This window comes from Hypanus sabinus, unplaced genomic scaffold (genome assembly GCF_030144855.1).
Source record: "Hypanus sabinus isolate sHypSab1 unplaced genomic scaffold, sHypSab1.hap1 scaffold_107, whole genome shotgun sequence".
Taxonomy (NCBI): Eukaryota; Metazoa; Chordata; class Chondrichthyes; order Myliobatiformes; family Dasyatidae; genus Hypanus; species Hypanus sabinus.
Window position 1 is genome coordinate 903,954 of NW_026779125.1, and position 24,016 is coordinate 927,969.

At 42.2% G+C, this 24,016-nt stretch overlaps 1 pseudogene; it reads right to left on the reverse strand.

The window, feature by feature from the left end:
- Nucleotides 1-20,903: 20,903 nt before the first annotated feature.
- Nucleotides 20,904-24,016, reverse strand: part of LOC132386227 (zinc finger protein 721-like) — a 61,004-nt pseudogene continuing 57,891 nt past the window's right edge.

The following is a 24,016-nucleotide window of genomic DNA, read 5'->3' on the forward strand; positions in this document are numbered from 1 at the left end:
CTCCCTAGGCCTCCTGTCCCATGATCCTTTCCCTTCTCCAGCTCTGTATCACTTTTGCCAATCACCTTTCCAGCTTTCAGCTTCACTCCACCCGCTCCGGTCCTCTCCTATCATTTCACATTTCCCCCTCCCCCACCTACTTTCAAATCTCTTAGTACCTTTCCTTTCTGTTAGTTCTGACGAAGGGTCTCGGCCCGAAACGTCGACAGTGCTTCTCCCTATAGATGCTGCCTGGCCTGCTGTGTTCCACCAGCATTTTGTGTGTGTTGTTTGAAATTCCAGCATCTGCAGATTTCCTCGTGTTTGCACAATACTTCACATTATGGATCATATATACAAAAAAGTAAAATCAAAGCAATAGTGATAAGCGTGGACGCTGAAAAGGCATTTGATTCGGTTAATTGGAAATTTCTTTACAGAGTTTTACATAGATTTGGTTTCCATAACAATTATTAAAACTATACAGGCACTATATGACAACCCTACTGCTAGGATTAAAATCAATGGATATTTAATCAAATAGTCTTACCCTAGAAAGGGTCACAAGACAGGGTTGTGAATGGTCAGCACTACTCCTCGCGTTTTATCTGGAACCATTAGCTCAATACATGAGACAAAATGGGGAATTACTAGTAAAGGGACAGAGCATAAATCGGCTTGTTACGTGGATGACATTTTGATCTATTTACCTGATTGATGCAATCCTTTGAACAATATGGTCAATTATCAGGATACAAGATCAACATAGATAAAACCCAATTACTTTCATATTACTACAGCCCAGCAAGAGAAATTGAAAGTAGATAACCCCGGGCATGGCAAACAGGGTCTTTCAAATATTTGGGCATCATTATGCCAAAAGATTAGGCAACATTATCAGAATGTAATTATCAGCCTGTATATATAAAAAAAATAAGGAATAGATGGCAAGATGGAACCTGATTCCTTTCTTTTAGTTTCAGTTCAAGGAGTGAGTCTATTATAATGAATACACTGCCCAGACTGTTATATCTCTTTCAGCCCCTACCAATAGAGATTAATCAAAATCAATTCAATGAATGGAACAAGATGTTATCAAGGTATATTTGGCAAGGTAAAAGACCTAGAGTTCATCTCAAAACTTTGCAATTAGCAAAGGAAAAGGGTGGATGTGGCCTAACTTCTCTTAGAGGTTATTATTTTGCAGCACAGTTGAGAGCTGTGATATGCTGGAGCAACCCATCGTATGACGCTCAATGGAAAAACATTGAGGAGCGGGTACTTCCCATCCCCGTACAAGCAATTTTGGCTGATAATAACTTGCAAAGGTACATAAATACTATTAATAATCCATGGGTGAAATTGACTCTTAAAATATGGAAAACTACTATAAAAGAATATAATCTCGAGGGAGATACTGCAATTCTTAAATGGTGTGCATATGACTCGGATTTTACACCAAATAAATTGGATGCTAGATTTAAGGACTGGACAGCTAATGGAATAACAGTTCTTTGCAACATAATGAAAGAAGGAACACTGTTCAGCTTTGAAATGCTGAAAGAGAAACATTTAGAAAAACAAGATTTTTATCAGTATATATAGATGCGACAGTATGTTAATAGGATGCTTAAAATTGTAACCAAGGCAAGTACGTGCATGTTAGAGCTGTTTAGAAAAGCATATAATTCAGATAGCGGTAGTAGAATTATTTCAAGCATGAATAAGGATTTGTCAAATCTTAAAATACATTTGACTTCATACATTAAAACAAAATGGGGGAAGGAAGGAGGGATAATTATATGTGAGGAAGAATGGACAACAATATGGAGGTATCAATGGAAGTGTACCAGTTCACAGAAATGGAGGGAGTTCGGACGGAAAAACTTGATAAGATATTTTATTACACCCTCTTAAGTATCCCATTATGATAGTAACCTCGCGGTTTGCTGGGGAAACTGTGGAAATCGAAATGCAAATCATTATTATATTTTTTGTGACTGCCCTGTTATCAAAGACTATTGGAGGGGGATACACAATGCCCGACATGACATCTTTAAATGTGAAATACCTTTGGGGAGTAAGACCATATATTTTGGATATATACCTCAAGAATGGTTGCAAAAATATAAATATTTAATGAATATATGGTTGGCGGCTGGTAAAAAGACTGTTACTAGGAAATGGTTATCACAGGAGAGCCCAAGGTTAAATGCATGGATGGAAATTACAATGGACATTTACAAAATGGAGAAGATAATCATAATCTGGAACAATTTGCTTCATACTGGGAAAAATGGTTTAACTACATAATGCCTCATAGGCCCGATTTTATTCTCACAAATCATTTAATATGTTGTTAAAAAAAATCACTCCCTACTTGTACATAGTTTCTTTTCGTTTCGTTTTGCTTGTTTTTTTTTTCTTTCACTCTTTTCTATAAGTGTATACCTCAGATATATTCAATGCTGAGATTTGTGACATATATGATTATATGATATATATCTACAATGTCTGAAATACAACTTCTGGAAATGTTTCTTTGACGATGAACTTCAATAAAAAACAACAAGAAAAACAGATAAAACTTTTAAGTATATATTTTCATCAAAAATGAACAGGATTCAGCACTCCATGTGTGTATATGCAATCGTGATAAGAGATACAGACCAGAACACGTACATGTGAGGCCAACTCAGAACAATAAATCATCACTCTGGAAGAAAACATTAACCAGTGGAATGAGTATGACCCTCCATGCGAGACATCCCAACGATCTGAGTAGACTAGATGGTGACAAGGAAGCCTTGAGCACCGGAGTGAGAGTTGGTGACTCTCCTCAAAAAACAAAGGGGTTCCTTGCAGAAATAAAGGACGCTTGACAAAAGGGGGAAAACATCAAAAAATACATGAAATATTAACAAACGAGGCAGTTAGTGCAGAAAATGCCAGAGAAAGCAGACACAACCCAACACATTCCAGGATCCTGCAACAGTTTTACTCAATCTGATTACTCACAAAGGTACAAACAAATGGCAAATATCATTCACCAAAATCTTGCTTTAAAATACAAACTCATGAATGCCCATCACTTCACAAAGGTACCATAAATTCAAGCCCGATACAGTTTTAGTGTCAAAATCTTACATATTATATGATAATCAATACATTATTTCAGATAGGACAATCCATAATAACCATCCAGCTATAATATTACGGGATAACCAAACACGATCAACTCCCCCAGCAGATTAAACCATTCCCAACACATACATGTTCCTCAACCAGTGGAGCACCTCACCACAGTCATTGTTTGTGCCATCAGTCAGACAACCAAATTATATTCTCTGTCAATCAGCTTCCAAATGTTGCTACTCTGTCATTCGTTGCCACGCCCCGCTGCTGCTTCCCTTCTCATCATACGTTCAGAATCCAAAGCCCCACTCTCTGCCCTGTGTAGACTTCCCTCGGGTTTCTGACCCTGCTTCGTTGAACATCCGACAGGTGGTTCCCCATTCTGCTTTCAGTCTTTAAAGGACAGGGGTGTTTTCAACAAATTTTAGAAGCAGGGAAAATGACCCATAATACGGAAATGAGTCGTGAATAAGGAGGTTAACTAGCAAAGTCATTCTTCATCAGTCCAGAGATGAGAGGGGCGAAGAACATGTTGGAGAGAACTGCAGTCAGCTCGTCTTCTTCAGTCTGCAGATAACTCAAGGGGAACCTCTTCCCCCAGAAAGTGGTGACTGCAACCCATTTCGCAGGGAGAACGAGAGGGGAACAACAGGGGAGGATTTAAAAGGAGAGTCGTGGAACAGAATCAGTGGTAGGGTTTAGCAGGCCTGAGTTGACTCTCTGCTGTACACTAGCACTGTTATAAATTCAACAGATTCCGAAGACTTACTAATGAGGCCGACATTATGCAGGTGTTCCAAACTATAAGTGTACAGAAACGGAGAAAGTGCGCAGTTGAGAGAATTCGGCCTTTTCTCCTTGGAGCGACTGAGGATAAGAGGTGACCTGATAGAGGTGTACAAGATGATGAGAGGCATTGATCTTGTAGATAGTCAGCGGCTTTTCCTCAGGGCTACAATGGCTGCCACGGGTTTAATGTGCTTGGGAGCAGGTACAGAGGAGATGTCAGGGGTAAGTTTTATACTCAAGAGTGGTGGGTGTGTGGAATGGGCTGCCGGCAATGGTGGTGGAGGCGGCTACGATAGGGTCTTTTAAGAGACTACTGGATAGGTACATGGAACTTAGAAAAATAGAGGGCTATGGGTAACCCTCGTAAATTCTAATGTCGGGACATGCTCAGCACAACTTTGTGGGCCGAAGGGCCTGTATTATGCTGTAGGTTTTCTATGTTTATTTTTTTCCTTTACCCCACTTTTGTGGAATCAACAAACAGAGAGGACTGGTTTAAGGTGAGAGAGGATTGATTTAATAGGGATCCCAGGGGAAAATTATTAATCCACTCTCCCTTCCGTTTCATTGTTTAACTAACACGATGAGTGCACTCTCAGGTTGGAGGAGCAACACCTCATATTACTTCCGGGTAGCATGAGCATCGATATCTTTAACTTCTATCTCCACCTTTTCATTTCATCAACCCACACGCCAGTCTCTTCCATTATGTCTCCTCACTTCTCTCTTCTCCACGGCGGATCGTCTCCCTCTAGTTGCCCTTTACTTTCTTCCCCATTGTCCGCTCTCCTCTCCTATCAGATTCCTCCTTTTCAGCCCTTTGCATTTTCCACCTGCCACCTCACAGCGCCTCACTTCATCTCCCCCCCCCCCCCACTCACTCACCTTCACTCTTATCTGGCTTCACCTATCATCTACCAGCTTGGACACTTTCCACTCCCCGCTCCATCTTATTCCGGCTTCTCCGCACTTCCAGTCCTGATGAAGGGTCTCGGCAGGAAATCTCTGTTTTGCTTCATCCCCTCTATAGTAGCTACCAGACCTCCTGACTTCCTCCAACATTTTGTGTCTGTGACTCTGCATCTCCAACATCTGCAGAAACTCAGCGGGACAGAGTGCAGTATGCAGAGACTACATCGGGTCTCACTGATGTCGAGGAGGCCACAACTGGAAAACCGGAAACAGTGGATGACCCCAACAGTCACGATGCTGAAAAGTTGCCTCAAATGGAAGGACTGTTTGGGACCCTGACTATTGGTGAGGAAAGTGGTTTCGGGCAGGTCTGGCACTTCACCCACTTGCAGTTAGCTTCCAGTCCACTTCACTATCGTTGTAAACCTCTCCCTTCTGTGGACAACACTGCCACTTGGTGGTGATTTGCCACAATAACAGGACCACCGATTTGTGGACATCCACAGCTTATATACTGTGCACGAATTGATTGTATGTTCATAAAGTGACGCTCGGCATTGGATGCCTGCATATAAGATGACAGACGGGAAATGATAAAGCAGAGGTGTTTAGTGTTGTGGAAGGGTGGGTTAGAGGGTAGAGATATTTATCAGCCTTACTGCTTGGGAAAAGTATCTGTCCCGGAGGCTGGTAATCCTGGTAAGGATGCTGAGCATCTCCCCACCAATGAGAGTGAGATGAATCGACCATCAGTGGGATGGGTGGAGATAGATTATGAAAATTAGGTTGGTGCTTGATCTCAAGAGAGGGAAATTGGAAAATACTAATGAGGTGCTTTTAGAATTGCTTGTAATTGTGCCCTCTTGAAAAATGTTAATTCTGGAATGGGTGTTGTCCAAAGAACCAAATTTGATTAGGGAGCTTATGGTAAAGGAACCACGTGGACATTGTGATCGTAACATGTTGCAATTCACCCTGCACTTTGAGAGAGGAAAGGTACAACAAGATGCATCATTATTAGTAGGGTGAGGGGAACTACGGAGGCACGGGACAAGAGCTTACCAAAGTTGATTGGAAAGGGACACTAGCAGGGATGATGGCAGAATTGCTATGGCTGGAGTTGTTCAACTTGACAGCCTCAGGGTTGAAGAGAAACACATCATATTCCACCTGCAGAGCTCCAACAGGAAGGCATGAATATCGGTTTCTCCTTCCAGTAAAAAAATTACTGCCCACCTTTCCTTCTACATACCCCCGAGTAATGTAACTTTACACATTCTGACCACTGACATCTGGGACTTCCATATTCCTGCCAGTGTCTTCTACAGATAAGAGTGATGTACGATACTTATTCAGTTCATCAGCCATCATCTTTCACCCTCACCCCATTAATACCTCTCCAGCATCATTTTCCATTGGTTTGATATTCGCTGCTGTCTCTCTTTTACACTATATATGCCTGAAGATAAAAATAGTATCCTCTTTAATAATACTGGCTAGCTCACCTAAGTATTCCATCTTTTCCTTCTTAATGATTTTAGTTGCATTCTGTTTGCTTTTAAAAGCTTCACAATCCTCCAACTTATAGTAATTTTTGTTCTGTGCCCTCTCTTTGTTTTATATGTTGTCTTCGGTTTCCCTTATCAGCCACGGTTTTGTCAACTTACCTTTAGAATACCACTTCCACTCTGTGACTTCTGAATTGCTTCTAGAAATTCCAGCCATTGTTGCTCTGTTTCATGTTCTTTTCAAATCAATTTTGACAATTTTTCTCTCATGCCTCTCTAATTCTCTTTATTCCACATCGACTTTAGTTTCTCCTTCTCTAATATCGGGGTGAATTTGATCAGATTAAGAACACTTGCCCCTGAGTGTTCTTTGGACTCAAGTGACCTAATTAATTCCGGTTCGTTACTGCACCCAATCCAGAATAGCTGATCCCCAAGTGGGCTCAATCACAAGCTGCTCTAAAAAGCATCTTGTAGGCATTCTAGGAATTCCTCCTCTTCAAACCAACACCATCCTGATTTTCCTAATCACCTGCATGACAATCCCCATGACTATTGTAACATTGCCCGTTTGGCACTCATTTTCCATCTCTCATTGTAATTTGTGGACCACATATTTACTACTGTTTTGGGGTCACTATAAAATTCCCATCAGGGATTTTTTGTACATTTGCTGTTCCTTAATACTACCCACAGATTCTACACTGCCCAACGCTATGCCACCTCTTATCTAATGATTTTATTTAATATTTCACCAACAGAGTCACACAACCCCACGACCAGCTTGTTATTTCACTAAACATATAATATCTGGGAAACAAGAGGACTTGCAGGTGCAAGAAATCGAGAGAAATTCACACAAAGTGCTGGAGAAGCTCAGCAGGTCAGGCAGCATCTGTGGATGGGAATCAACATTTCGGGCCAAGACTCTTCTTTGGGACTCTTGATAACCACGTATCTGGGAAATCAACAAGCAAAGACAACAGAAAGTAGTGCAATATTGAGAAAACCTGTGACAAAATTTATTTCAAGGCTTTAAAATCTGCGGAACAGAGCTCAAAAATCAACAAGTACAACAAAGGCAATAAACACTTCCATCAATACCGACATTGACTTTTTTTAAATGAAAATATCTTAGTCCCATTTCGATCATAAAATTTACAAAGTTAAGTAAGAACAGAAATGACAAGTTTAGAAAAGTCTATTTACACTCAAACCCACTGAGATTAACACTACCTTGGACAGAAGGAGGAAGAAGAATAACGCACATGAGAAAAAAAATCACATATGACCACAAGACACAGGAGCAGAATCGGCCATTTGGCCCATCGAGTCTGCTACACCATTTCATCATGAGCTGATCCAATCTGCCCTTTAGTCCCATTCCCCCGCCTTCTCACCATAAACTTTGATGCCCTGACTACTCAGATACCTATCAATCTCTGCCTTAAACACACTCAATCACTTGGCCTCCACTGCTGCCCGTGGCAAAAAAATGACACAGATTCACCACCCTCTGACTAAAAAAAATTCTCCACATCTCTGTTCTGCATGGGCGCCCTGCAAACCTTAAGTCATGCCCTCTTGTACTAGGCTCCCCCAGTCACTCCTGAAATTGCATTCAGCAATGGGGATGGACTAATATCCAGCCTGCAGCTTCTTGGAACTTTCTCCCCAATGTGAACCCAGTCGTGTGTTACAAGGTTAGATTATTGAGTGAATCCCTTCCCATATTCACAGCAGGTGAACGGCCTCTCCCCAGTGGAACACAATGATGCAGCATTCGTGGAAACGGTTGAGTGAATCTCTTCCCAAAGTCTGAGTAGACGATCATTGTATAACCGGTGTGAACTTGCTGGTGTTTTAATAGATGAGATGATCGTGTGAATGCCTTCCCACATTTAGAGGTCGACGGCCTCTCCCCAGTGGAACTCACTGGTGTGCCAGCAGATCAGATAACTGAGTGAATCCCTTCTCACAATCTGAGCGGGTGAAATCCCTCTCTGCTGTGTTGTTACGTACTCGTGTCACATGACAGTGGAGCCCTTGTCATGTGACTGGGGTTGAAGCTGTACTGGACTTGAAGTGATGGTCTTGTGATGGTGGAATGATGTCATTTTCCCGCCAGTAGAGATCATGTGACGGGTTTTTTTTTACAGGTTATAAAAGGTAGACCCCACCCTGTGAGGAGGGGCAGTTCGTGGCTGGATTTGCCAGGTTGACTTCATGCCACTGCGTGTTTTAAGAGATGACGCAGTTTAGTTGAAGGATGAAGTTTTTATTTAATGCCTAAAGTTTAAAAGGTTATTGCCAGCAGGTTCTTTATGATTCTGTTAGTTCGAAATTAGAGGAGAGTGAAGATTCGAAGTTGGAAGTTAAAGATCGAGGAGAATCGCTTTCTACGGTGAAACGGGGGCGACCTTTGTTCGATCCTTATTTGGAAGGATTTCGTTGACTATCTTCGTGTTAATCCCTAGGTTTACCTAGAAAGGATTGAAGGTAGTGGAGAAGGAAAGGTCAGTGCCTTTAAGCCGTTCTGTTTCGTGAATTCTTCGTGGGAATTTCGATGTCGGGGATCGAAGCAAGCGACGTGAAAGAGAACCTAAATCGTCCTGTAAAGTCTCTCCTTTTAAATGGACTGTGAGCATATCGAACTTTTGGCAATACCACTTTAAAGAACTGTTTTTGGAATATCACTTTATGAACTGTTTGGGCTGCCGCTCAGCAGCTGTTTCCGGTTACGGTAGTGTTTGTTTACTTTTGGGGGGTTGGTTTTCTGTGTTTAATAAACGTGTTGTTTGTTATAAGAAACCCTTGCCGATCTCATATATTTATTGTTGCCTGAATACGTAACATTAAATATGGGGGCTGCGTCTGGATCGAATCATTTGAGTTTGAATGCTTGCTGACTTTTATATCGGTGTTTTGGAAACGGGGATTACTCGGTTCTTTTGTTTGGCTTGTTGTGGTATTCGGCAGCAATGAATATTGATGAGTTTCTGGCTTCGCCAGCTGCGGAGGTGTTGGTGAAGGCGAAAAAAACTGAGGTGTTTGAGATAGCTAGTAGATTGCGACTTAAAGGTATTTTGCAGACTACTTCTAAGGCTGTAATACAGAGGAAAATCGCGTCACACTATGTGGATTCGGGTGTTTTTGATGAATCGATTTTAGAGTCGTTTCCAATAAGTAATCTGGAGATGCAGTTGCAAATCGAACAAATGAAATTGGAGAGGTGTAAATTGGAGGCGGAACAAAAGCAGAGAGAATTTGCATATGCAATGGAGGAATTAAGGTCTGGAAATCAGTCTTCTGATTCTAAAAAAACGTTTGTTGCTAGTCAAGAAATTAAATTGGTCCCTCCATTTAGTGAAACAGAAGTGGAAAGGTATTTTCAAAATTTTGAAACTATTGCTCGGATGTCAGAGTGGCCGAAAGATAAATGGTTAGTGTTGTTACAGGGTGTAATTAAAGGCAAAGCACAACAAGTTTACACTGCTTTAACAGCTGCGCAAGCACTTGATTATGATATTGTAAAGAGGCATATTTTAAACGCATATGTGTTAGTCCCAGAAGTATATAGGGAAAGATTCAGAAGTTTGAAAAAGTCTGTGGAAAAAACTTATGTGGAATTTGCCTATGATAAAGCTATGTGTTTTGAGAGATGGGTTTCTTCTAAAAATGTAAATGGGGACTATGATACATTGAGAGAGCTGATTTTAATGGAGGAATTTAAAAGAAGCATTCCTGTTGAAGTAAGGACCTACTTAAATGAGAAGGATACTGATAAATTGCAGGACTGTGCTAGATTAGCTGATGAGTATGTTTTGATCCATAAGAACAAATTTCCTCAGGGCAGAATTTTTAAGAGGAAAAATAACACAGAGACTCCAGGTAAATCTGAAATTAAATCGGAGGTTAATGAGAAAGTTGATGAGAAAGGAAAGCCTGTGAAGGAAAGACAGTTTGGTCTTACTTGTAACTATTGTAAGAAGCCGGGCCATGTAATAGCTAACTGTTACAAATTGAAAAAGAAAGAGAAGGAAGCAGTTCCAGATGCTTGTGTGCAACATACTGAAGCACCTGTAAAGTTACAGGGTTTGATAAAAACAAATGAGGCCTTGTTAGAGTCTGACCAAGTTAGAAAGGGATATGATCATTTTGTAACTGAAGGGTTTGTATCCTTGAAGGAAGGATCTACTCTGGTGCCAATAAAAATCCTTAGGGATACTGGTGCTTTTCAATCATTGATGTTAGACAGTGTGTTGAAGTTTAATGAAGAGTCTGATACTGGTGAGGTAAATTACATAAGAGGTGTTGGAAGTGATTTTATGCCTGTACATTTACATAAAGTAAATTTAAAGTCGGGGTTAGTTACTGGATTTGTTAAAGTAGGATTACAGCATAGCTTACCTGTGAAGGGTATTTCTTTATTGCTAGGTAATGAATTGGCAGGTGGACAAGTTTTTCCTGAAGTGCATTTGACAATGGAGTCAGAGGAACCAGAGTTGAATTCTAACACAGATTCTTCCTGTGTTGTGACGAGAACTATGGCTAAAAAGATTGATGCGCAGAATGAGGTTGTTACTCAGGACTGTTCAACTCAGGATTTGAGTTTTGAGGATGTGTCAGAGACTTTCTTATCTTCGTTGTTTGAACAAGATTCAGGGAGTAAGTCTGACTATAAAGATTTATCTTTGTCTCGGAAGGAGATGATAGCAGAGCAGAATAAAGACTCTGAGATTATAAAATTAAAAGAGCAGGTTTTACTAGATAGTGAAATTGATAAGGTGCCAGTAGGATATTACTTGGAAAAAGGAGTGTTGATGAGGAAGTGGAGATCGCCTACAATTCCTGCAAGTGAGGATTGGAATGTTGTTTACCAGGTAGTTGTTCCAAAAGCTTATCGAAATGAGATTTTGACTTTAGCTCATAGTGTGCCTTTAGGTGGACATCAAGGGGTAACGAAAACTGTGGACAAGATTTTAAAACATTTTTACTGGCCTGGTCTAAGAAAAGATGAGGCGATGTTTTGTAAAACGTGCCATACTTGTCAAATTGTGGGTAAACCAAGTCAGGTTACACCAGTAGCTCCATTACAACCTATCCCAGCATTTGGTGAACCATTTTCTAAAGTTATTGTAGATTGTGTTGGTCCATTACCAAAGACAAAAACTGGTTATCAGTATTTGTTGACTATTATGTGTACTTCTTCTAGGTTTCCCGAGGCAGCACCACTTAGGAATATAAAAGCTAAGACTGTGACAAAGGCCCTTATAATTTTTTTTTTACTTATTTTGGATTACCTAAGGAGATACAAACTGATCAAGGCAGTAATTTTATGTCTGGATTGTTTCAACAGATAGTTTATAAATTGGGAGCTAAGCAAATCACTTCGTCTGCATACCATCCAGAATCGCAGGGTGCCTTGGAGAGGTTTCATTCTACCCTCAAGAATATGATTAGGACATTTTGTGTGGAAAATGAAAGTGACTGGAATGAGGGTATAAACTTACTTTTATTTGCAGTAAGGGAATCGGTACAGGAATCTTTAGGTTTTAGTCCATTTGAACTTGTGTTTGGGCATAGAGTTAGAGGACCTTTAGCTTTGTTGAAAGAACAGTGGATTAATAAGGAGGTACACACTAATTTGTTGGACTATGTGTTGAAATTTAAGGACAGGTTACATAAAGCTTGTAGCTTAGCTAAGGAAAATTTAAAGTTGGCTCAGGAGAAAATGAAGACTTGGTATGATAAAGACGCTAGGATGAGGATGTTTAAGCCTGGAGATAAGGTGTTGGTTCTTTTCCCAGTGCAGACAAATCCTTTACAAGCTAGATTTCATGGTCCTTATGAAATTGTGTCTAAAATCAATGATGTGGATTACGTGGTAAAAACTCCAGATCGTAGAAGGTCAACACAACTTTGCCATATAAATATGTTGAAACCATATTTTGAGAAACAATCTGATACTGTGACTGTTGTGGTTAGTGAGAATGAGTTTGATTTAACTAGGAACATGATAGATGATTCATCTGACTTTCATTCTAAATCCAACATTGTTTCTGTTAGGTTACCAAATTCAACCATTCTGGAAAATATTGATGAAAAATTAGCACATTTACAGTTAGAGCAGAGACAACAGATGAAGGAGTTGATTTTTAAATATAGGGAGTTGTTTCCAGATGTTCTGAGAAGGTCTACTATAGCTTCACATGATGTAGATGTTGGGGATGCCAAACCTATTAAACAACATCCATATAGGATGAACATGGAAAAATGTGAACTTGCTGAGAAAGAAATTGAATATATGTTAGAGAATAATATCATTAGACATTCTAACTCGAATTGGAGTTCGCCATGTGTTATGGTGGCAAAGCCAGATGGTAGTATTAGGTTTTGTACGGATTATACGAAGGTGAATGCTGTAACGAAAACAGATGCATATCCAATTCCTAGAGTAGATGATTGTGTAGATAAAGTTGGAAAGGCAAAGTTCCTTACAAAGATTGATTTATTGAAAGGGTATTGGTGTGTTCCATTAACGGACAGAGGTAGAGAGATTTCTGCATTTGTAACTCCATCTGGGTTATATGAGTATAATGTTCTTCCATTTGGGATGAAGAATGCCCCAGGTACTTTCCAGAGGATGATTAACTTTGTGATTCAGGGATTGAAAGATACTGATGCTTATATTGATGATTTAGTGACAGGAAATGATACTTGGGAAGCACACATTATTGCGATGGAGAAATTGTTTGAAAGACTTTCAAAAGCTAACTTAACTATTAATTTAGCAAAGAGTGAATTTGGACATGCCACTGTGACTTACCTTGGTTATGTTGTGGGTCAAGGTAAGGTAGCTCCTGTTCAGGCAAAAGTTCAGGCAATTTTAGAGATTCCCACTCCAACGGGGAAAAAAAACTCTCAGAAGGTTTTTGGGAATGGTAGGATATTATCGGAAATTTTGTAAGAATTTTGCTAATGTTGCCCTTCCATTAACTAACCTTCTGCGGAAGAATGAGAAGTTTGTATGGACGGTGCCTTGTCAAGAAGCATTTGAAAAATTGAAAACAATGATATGTCAACAACCTGTGCTTAAGGCACCTGACTTTGGAAATCCTTTTTCATTGGCTGTGGATGCTAGTGATGAGGCTGCAGGAGCAGTATTAATGCAAAGGAATGAGGGTGATGAGGTTGATCATCCAGTAGCTTACTTTTCTAAGAAATTTAATAAGCATCAAAGAAATTATTCGACAATAGAGAAAGAATTGTTATCTCTTGTTTTAGCTTTGGAATATTTTGAGGTATATGTTAGTACAACTCAGAAACCACTTATTGTTTACACTGATCATAATCCGTTAGTTTTTCTGAGTAAGATGAAAAACAAAAACAGGAGATTATTAAATTGGAGTTTGATGTTACAAGAGTACAATATTGTGATGACTCATATTAAAGGTAAAGATAATGTGGTTGCTGATTGTCTATCTCGATGTTGAATGTACACTGTAATTTTTTTTATGGAGTGTTTTTTTTTTCAATTGTAACACTCCTACTGTATTGTGACTTATAAGCTGTTATACGCTGGTGTTGTGTATTGTATATGTTATAAAATTTATACCTTTGTTTTTCTTGTAAGCAATTGTAAAAATTTTTTGTTCCTGTCAGACCAAAAATGTTTTTTTGGAGGGAGGTGTTACGTACTCGTGACACATGACAGTGGAGCCCTTGTCATGTGACTGGGGTTGAAGCTGTACTGGACTTGAGGTGATGGTCTTGTGATGGTGGAATGATGTCATTTTCCCGCCAGTAGAGATCATGTGACGGTTTTTTTCTACAGGTTATAAAAGGTAGACCCCACCCTGTGAGGAGGGGCAGTTCGTGGCTGGATTTGCCAGGTTGACTTCATGCCACTGCGTGTTTTAAGAGATGACGCAGTTTACTTGAAGGATGAAGTTTTTATTTAATGCCTAAAGTTTAAAAGGTTAATGCCAACAGGTTCTTTATGATTCTGTTAGTTCGAAATTAGAGGAGAGTGAAGATTCGAAGTTGGAAGTTAAAGATCGAGGAGAATCGCTTTCTACGGTGAAACGGGGGCGACCTTTGTTCGATCCTTATTTGGAAGGATTTCGTTGACTATCTTCGTGTTAATCCCTAGGTTTACCAGAAAGGATTGAAGGTAGTGGAGAAGGAAAGGTCAGTGCGTTTAAGCCGTTCTGTTTCGTGAATTCTTCGTGGGAAGTTCGATGTCGGGGATCGAAGCAAGCGACGTGAAAGAGAACCTAAATCGTCCTGTAAAGTCTCTCCTTTTAAATGGACTGTGAGCATATTGAACTTTTGGCAATATCACTTTAAAGAACTGTTTTTTGGAATATCACTTTACGAACTGTTTGGGCTGCCGCTCAGCAGCTGTTTCCGGATACGGTAGTGTTTGTTTACTTTTGGGGGGTTTGTTTTCTGTGTTTAATAAACGTGTTGATTATTATAAGAAACCCTTGCCGATCTCATATATTTATTGTTGCCTGAATACGTAACAGTGTGAACTGACTGATGAGTCACCAGGTGAGATGATGTGGTGAATCCCTTCCCACAGTCTGAACAGGTGAACGGCCGGTCCCCAGTGTGAACTAACTGGTGTACTTGTAGGCTACCTAACTGTGTGAATCCCTTCCCACAGTCTGAGTAGGTGAACAGCCGCTTCCCACTGTGAACTCACTGGTGTCCCTGTAAGTTGAATGATCGAGTGAATCCATTCCCACAGTCTGAACAGGTGAACAGCTTCTCCCCAGTGTAAACTTGCTGGTGTCTCTGTAGGTTAGATGACTGAGCAAATCCCTTCCCACAGACTGAGCAGCTGAAATCCCTCTCTGCAGTGTGAACTGACTGGTGAGTCACTAGGTGAGATGATGTGGTGAATCTCTTCCCACAGTCTGAGCCACACAACCCCATCAGTTCCATTATCCAAGTCATTGACAAACTATGTAAGAAGTAGCGGTCCGAATACTGACCCCTGAAGACCACTAATCACCGCTGGCCAACCAGAAAAAGGCCCCTTTTATTCCCACTCGCTGCCTCTTGGCTGTCAGCCATTCCTCTATCCATGCCAGTATTACTTCTGACATTTATCCTGTTAAGCAGTTTCATGTGTGACACCTTATCAGATGCTTTCTGAAAATCCAAGTAAATGATATCCACTGCCTCTCGTTTGTCCATCCTGCTTATGACTTCCTCGAAGATCTGTAACAGACTTGTCAGGCAAGATTTCCCTGTACAGAACCTATGCTGGCTTTGACATTATATCATTCGTCTCCTAGTACCCCAAAACCTCATCTGTTATCATGACTCCACAATTTCCCAGCCACTGAGGTTAGGCTAACTGGACTATAATTTGTTTTACTTTGCCTTCCTCCCTTCTCAAAGAGTGGATTGGCATTTGCAATCTTCCTGTCCTCCGGGACCATGCCAGAATCAAGTGATTCTTGACGTGTCATGACCAATGCATCTGTTATCTCTCCAGCAACCTCTCTCAGGACTCTGGGATGTAATCCATCTGGTCCAGGTGACTTATCCACTTTAAGAACCTGAGTTTGCCTAGCACGTTTTCCTTTGTAAAAGCAATGGCACTCACTCCTGTTCCCTGACACCCATGGATCTCTGCCACACGGGTGGTGTCTTCCACAGACAAGACGGATGCAAAGTACCTATCAAGTTCATCTACCATCTCTTCCCCATTTGTACCCCATGAACATCATTTTCCAGTGGTCCAATATCAACTCTCGCCTCCCTTTCGTATATTTTATAACTGGTTGATATTATTGTATAGTTTGCTGTCTTATTTCACCTTTCCCCTTATAGCTTTTATTTTAAATTTGCCTGTTGTTGGATATTAAAAGCTACCCATTTATCCAACCTACTACTCACTTTTGCTACCTTATATGCTTTTATACAGTCCTTAACTTCCTTTGTCGGCCACGATAGCCCAGCCCCGCTGTTTGAGAACTACGTCTGTGGGACATATCTATCCTGTACATTATGAACTATTCCCAGAAACGTCAGCCATTTCTGCTCTGGCGTCATCTCCACCAGCATCCTCCAATCCACCTGGGGAATCACCTCTCTCATGCCTCTGTAATTCACATTCATTCCATTGAGATATTACACATGTGACCTGTGCTTCTCCCTCACAAATTGCAGTAGGAATTCAATCATATTATGATCACTGCCTTCTAATGGTTCCTTTACATTAACCTGCCTAATAAGATCTGGGTTATTACACAACACCCAATGTAAGATAGCAGTTCCCCAAGTAGGCTCAACCATCAGCTGCTCTAAAAAGCCATTTCGTTAGCATTCAATACATCCCCTCTTTTGCGATCTCACGCCAATCTGACTTTCCCGATCCTCCTGCAGATTGAAGTCACCCACTACAGTTGTGTCATTAAATTTATTACATAAAAGCCAAACATTCAGCAGTACCTGGGGCAGAAGTGAGGATACATGCTTTTACCAAGGAGAGGAGGTGTTTTTGAAGCTGAAAGGCCTGAAGGTAGATAAGACACCGCAGAGTTCAGAAAGAGGTAGCTGAAGAGATTGTGAAGGCATTAGAGTCATAAAACACTACAACACAGGAAAATGCCATTCGGCCAGTCTAGTCCGTGCGAAAGCATTAATCTTCCGAGTTCCAATAACTTCCACCTGGACCATCGCCCTCCATATGCTTCTCATCCAGTGACCTAAGCAAACTTCTCTTAAAGATTACAATCGTCCCTGCACTTGCTCAGCAGCTCGGTGCACACTCTCCCCGCCTCTGAATGAAGAAGTTCCCCCTTAGTTTTCTCTTCAAGTGATGAGTAATGATCTATCACAAATCACTAGATTTTGGAACGGTTCTGGTGGACCAGAAATTTGCAAATGTCACTACACAATTTAAGAGGAAAATTATTGGACAGTTATTATTGTTGTACAGTTATTATTATTGGACAGTCTGACCTTAGTGGTCAGGAAGATGTTAGAGTGTGCTAAGAGTGTGTTTTTTGGGTACTGTAATTGGGGAAACATGATGAAGTAGGCCAAAGTCAGCCGGATTCCTTCAAGGAAATCTTGACTGACAAATCTCTTGGAATACTTTGCGGAAATAACAGGCAAGGTAGATAAAGCAGAGGCAGTGTATGTTGTTTGCTTGGATTTTCAGATGATCTTCAACAAGGTACCCCATGCAAGGCTTATTGAGAAAGTAAGGAGGCATGGGATCCAAGGACACATTGCTTTGTGCATCCAGAGCTGCCTTGCTCACAGAAGACAAAGAGTGGTTGTATACTGGTCATATTCTGCATGGAGGTCGGTGACCAGTGGTCTGCCTCAGGGATCGGTTCTGGGACCCCTACCCTTCGTGACTTTAATAAATGACCTGGATGAGGAAGTGGAGGTACGGGTTAGTAAATTTGCTGATGACACAAAGGTTGGGTTAGGTTGCAGGGGGATATTGATAGTCTGCAAACCTGGGCTGAGACGCGGCAAATGGAGTTCAACCCAAAGAAGTGTGATGTGTTTCATTTGCTTCGGTCAAATATGATAGCATATAGTATTAATGGTAAGCCTCTTGGCAGTGTGGAGGAACAGAGGGATCTTGGGGACGGAGTCCACAGGACACTCAAAGCTACTATGTAGGTTGACTCTGTGGTTAAGAAGCCATACTGTGCGTTGGCCTTAATCATCCGCAGGCTTGAGTTTAAAAGCCGAGATGTAATGTTGCAGCTATATAGGACTTTGGTCAGACCCCATTTGGAGTACTGTGCTCAGTCCTGGTCGCCAAACTACAGGAAGGATGTGGAAGCCATAGAAAGGGTGCTGAGGAGATTTACGAGGATGTTGTTTGGATAGGGATAGGTTGAGTGAACTCAGTCTTTTCTCCTTGGAGTGATGGAGGATAAGAGGTGTCCTGATAAAGGTGTTCATGAAAATGAGAGACATTGATCGTGTGGATAGTTAGAGGCTTTTTCCCAGGGCTGAAAGTGCTAGCACGAGAGGGCATGGTTTGAAGATGCTTGGAAGTAGGTACGGAGGAGATGTCAGGGGTATGTTTTTTTTACATAGAGAGTGGTGAGTGGTTGGAATGGGCTGCTGGCAATGGTGGTGGAGGCGGACATGATAGGGTCTTTTAAGAGACTCCTGGGTAGGTACACGGAGCTTAGAAAAATAGAGAACTGTAGGTAACCCTTGGCATTTCTAGAGCAAGGACATGTTCGGCATAGCTTTGTGAGCCAAAGGGCCTGTAACGTGCCGCAGGTTTTCTATGTTTCTAAGGTGCTGCACGTGAGGCTGCTTAACAGGATCACAGCTCATGGAATTACAGGGAAGAAACTTGTACTGACAAGGGAGAAAGAGTCAGAATAATGTGGGCAATTCTGTTTTGCTGTCGGTAACTAATGCTGTTCTGTAGGGGTCAGTATTGAGACCGCATCGTTTCATGTTAAATCTGAATGTTATGGATGACGGAATTGATACCTTGGTGACGAACATTGCAGTTGATCCAAAGATCAGTACGGGACAGGTAGTTTAGAGCAAAGCGGGAGTCTGCAGAAGGACTTCGATAGGTCTGGAGAATGCCAGCAAAGTAGCAGTTGAAATACAGTGTATGCAAGTCATGTACATTTGGTAGAAGTAATTGGGCGTAGAAAAAAAATAAATGGGAGAAGCTTGAAAAAATTAGAGGTGCATAAGTGCTTGTAAGTCCTTGAGCAAGAGGCCCTAAAGATTTGCTTGTAGATTGAGTTGATTAAGGATGACAACTGCAATGTTAGCAATATAAGAGCAAGGATGCGATACTATAGCTTTATAACGCATTGGGCAGATCACTGTTGGTGTATTGTGAGCAGATTCCGACCTGTACTTCCGACTTATTATCTGAGCAAAAGATGTGTTCGTATTGGAGTGGGTCCGGAGAAGTGTCAAAGAATGATTCCAGGAAGACCAAGTGTGGATGACCTGGATGAGGAAGTACGTGGGAAGGGATTCACTCAGTCATCCAACCTACAGAAATTTATCAATATTCACTGCTGCTGATTTCCACACACAAATAAATCAAAAGGGTTATGCCCAATCAAATAGATAATTAATCGATCAATAGCCCCCAAACAACACGGCCTAGCCGGACACATAACAGGGAACTTTACATCTCACAACACTGGATTCAGTAATGAAACCCGTGATTAATGTTCTTGTCCCTCTGAAATCATAAGAAACGCACATTGAGGTGCATTTTAATACGAGCGCTTCCCCACAGGTGATGTCACACAGACCCCCCTCGTGGCTGACGTCACGCATGGGCTTCACACACTGGGATCTGCCCTTACGTGCACAGTGTCTTACGTCATCCATGCGCTGCTGAGCTCGGGCTTTAACAGTTTAATAGCTGGGCTAATAGTCACGTGATCAGCCGTCCCCCACAGCTGTCAACTGAGGATTCAGGGGCTGCGCTATTCCCTCTGATCCAAAGCGATGTCAATCACTTGTTACCACCAGTCGCAGAGGTGGACAAGTCCAGAGGGTGTTACCCCCGCTGAGATAGCCTCCCGCTCCGGCCTCAAACTCCACATCACAGTGGAGTAAATGTCCGTTTTTTGATTTATTTCCATTTCCCTCCAAGGGAAGTTGGGGTGTTTGTGAAGCGTCTGCTGCGGCCGGAGTCTGATGTGTCGCCGAGAGGTAGGAGGAGACCACTCGGCCCATCGGTTTGATGCCAGTTCCCTGGGGAGGGAGAGGAGGGATTTTATTGAATGGAAAAAGATAGTGTGAGAGGGGGCGGGCAATATGTTTGTCCCTTGTGGAAATCTGTGGAAATATCTGAGCCCACAGTGGAGGCGAACAGAGGGATTTACATTGGGGGGGGGGGGGGAAACACCAGCAGACGGTTGACCTGCAAGTGGGGCCAATGACGGGGGTAGGAGGTGAGTGTTTGGGGCAACACGGGGCTGCTGAAGATGAACATTTTTTGCACAGATGATTAACCAAGTGGTTAGAGAGTATTTGTTATAGAGTGTGCAATAAAGTTTCAACAGACTCATCCCTGAAATGGTTGGGTCATCATATGAAGAAAGATCAAATGTGATAACCCTTTCATTTAGAGAATCGAGGACTGAGAGGTGAACACATTGAAATGCCCAACATCATTACCGGTAGAAACAGGGATCCCAGTCTCTGAAAAAGGGGGTGGATGCCGATATTTTATAATAAAACCCCTATTGTTTTACCTTTACCTCCTCTCCCATTTTATGGTTGCCTTGGTCCTTCACACCCCCTTACCTGCTTAAGATTCAGCCCATTAGCAACAGTCAGCAATTCATTCTTTTTGGCTTTTCTTAATGCCTCAGGGGTTGGCGCTTCCAGAAATTTATAAATGTCCATTGCTGCTGATTTCCACACACAAATAAATCAAAAGGGATTTCCCCAATCAAACTGATAATTCATCGATCAATAGCCACCAAATGTGTTCATATCCCAGACGCAGGCCCCAAATTTGTTATGAACCACAATGCTTTAGAAACAAGCCAGCAGCAATAGACTACACCTGGAGTCTGGTTTTGATGTTAAATCTGTCTTTATTAGAATCTACTTGTAATATTGCAACTTAAACAAGATAATCAGAAGTTAATAGTGGTACATTTATAAATGTGTGTAAATATAACTCCCAAACTATTGAGCTCGGGGGGAAACAAGGCTCGGAGTCTTGAGAGGGTAAAGTATGAAAGTTCAGTTCAACTACAGAATAGGCGATAAGAGAGAGAGATTTGTAATCCAGGATAAATGGCAAGAGAAGGCAAAAATGTCGATATTATGCAGATAATATGTAGATATGTAAATGTGTACATTCCTCAGGTTCCATGGTGGTAAAATGAAAGAACAGTCACTGTAGAATTTATCCGTCATCATTCCAAATCCACATACTGATTATCACCGAAAGTGACTTGTCACAAGGGGTATGTTTTCAGGTGAACTACCACACCACAGCCAGTCAAGGGTTAACACATAAGTGGTCTCCACAAGATATCCCAAATGAGATCCACTCCCATGGATCAAACAATGTGACATCCACACATTTGATGTACATGAATCGATAATTAACCCAACCTTGTGGGCATAGGAAACTTCTAAACAGTGACCCTTGGTCACTAGATCCCTGGTTTCAATCTTTCCATTTTTCCTCCTTCGTCTCCATTTGACTCTGAGTGTCTGTGTCCTCGGTTAAAACTTAACAAGCTGAGCGATGTACACAGGCTGCAAGTCAGACTGATTCATCTTCTTAATCTCTCTCTCTTAAAATGAGAGTCCACAGCAAAGGAAACCCAGGGATTCATAACAATGGCAAGTCCCCACTGTGAACTGACTGGTGTGCCAGTAGTTGTGATGACTGAGTGAATCCTATCCCACAGTCTAAGCAGGTGAATGGCTTTTCCCCAGCATGAACTCACTGATGATTCTGTAGGTGGGATGACTGAGTGAATCCCTTCCCACAGACTGAGCAGGTGTATGGCTTCTCCCCAGTATGAACTGACAGGTGTGCCAGTAGTTGGGATGACCGAGTGAAACTCTACCCACAGTCTGAGCAGGTGAACGGCTTCTTCCCAGTGTGAACTCGCTGATTCTGTATGTGGGATGACTGAGTGAATCCCCTCCCACAGACTGAGCAGAGGAACGGCTTCTCCCCAGTGTGAACTCGCTGATGTCTCTGTAGGTGGGATGACCGAGTGAATCTCTTCCCACAGACTGAGCAGGTGAATGGCTTCTCTCCAGTGTGAACTCGCTGATGTCTCTGTAGGTGGGATGACCGAGTGAATCTCTTCCCACAGACTGAGCAGGTGAATGGCTTCTCTCCAGTGTGAACTCGCTGATGACTCTGTAGGCTGGATGAATGAGTGAATCCCTTCCCACAGTCTGAGCAGGTGAACGGCTTCTCCCCTGTGTGCACTCGCTGATGTACCAGTAAGGTCGATGACAGAGTGAATCCCTTCCCACAGACTGAGCAGGTGTATGGCTTCACACCAGTATGAACTGACTGGTGTGCCAGTAGTTGGGATGACCGAGTGAAACTCTTCCCACAGTCTGAGCAGGTGAATGGCTTCTCTCCAGTGTGAACTCGCTGATGACTCTGTAGGTGGGATGAATCAGTGAATCTCTTCCCACAGACTGAGCAGGTGAACGGCTTCTCCCCAGTGTGAACTCTCTGATGTCTCTGTAGTGTGGATAACTCAGTGAATCCCTTCCCACAGACTGAGCAGGTAAATGGCTTATCCCCAGTGTGAAATCGTTGATGTCTCTGTAGGTAGGATGACAGTGTAAATCCCTTGCCACATTCTGAGCAGGTGAACGGCTTCTCCCCAGTGTGAACTTTCTGATGTCTCTGCAGGTCAGATGACTGAGTGAATCCCTTCCCACATTCTGAACAGGTGAATGGCTTCTCCCTAGTGTGAACTCGCTGATGATTCTGTACATGGGATGAATGAGTGAATCCCTTCCCACAGACTGAACAGATGAATGGCCTCTCCCCAGTGTGAACTCGCTGATGACTCTGTAGTGCGGATGAATCAGTGAATCCCTTCCTACAAACTGAGCAGGTGAACGGCCTCTCCCCGGTGTGAACTCGCTGATGTCTCAGTAGGTGGGATGACTGAGTGAATCCCTTCCCACAGACTGAGCAGGTGAATGGCTTCTCCCCAGTATGAACTGACTGGTGTGCCAGTAGTCGGGATGACCGAGTGAAACTCTTCCCACAGTCTGAGCAGGTGAACGGCTTCTCCCCAGTGTGAACTTGCTGATGACTCTGTAGGTTGGATGACTGAGTGAATCTCTTCCCACATTCTGAGCAGGTGAATGGCTTCTCCCCGGTGTGAACTCGCTGATGTCTCTGTAGGTTGGATGATGCAGTGAATCCCTTCCCGCAGACTGTGCAGGTGAATGGCCGCGCCCTGGTGTGAACACGCTGGTGTGCCATTAGGTCAGAAGACCGAAAGAATCCCTTCCCCGAAATTCAGCAGATGACCAGCCTCTGCCCAGTGTCATCTGACTGGTGTGTCCACAAGTGGGTTGCCCGACAGAATCCTTTCTCACACACAGAACAGGTGAATGGCCTTGCCCATTGTAAACTTGCTGATATACTTTCAATTGTGATAACTGAGTGAATCCATTCCCACTGTCTGAGCAGGTGAAAGGCCTTTCTCCTGTGTAAAATGACGGGCTTGCTAGATGTTCAAATGACCAAGTGAATCCCTCCGCATAGTCTGAGCAGGAAGGACGGTTGATTGAATCCCTTGCTCCACCTCTTAAATATCTAGACGGAGACAGCAAAACTGGCGTGTCGTGTTTGAGATTCCTGGAGACAAATTTCTTCTCATTTTTTATCCTGTAAAAGATTGACAAAATCCATCAATGGGTGTAGGACAACATTTCAGATGAGATTACTTGAGTTGCCAAGGTTTGATTTAGTATCACACTGTTACAGTGAGGTTAAACTCAAGTTGGAAGATAAATCATCTCCTGACTGGGCAGAGTGCTGCTATCTGGAATGACCATCTATTCCCATATGCATTTCAAGTTCCAACTCCTTACAGTGCAGGGTTACAAACTGCAGCTGGATGCACATCTTGGGAGTGAGGGCATCAGGGACACTACAGGTCTTCCCATCTACCCTCCATACCCTCCAA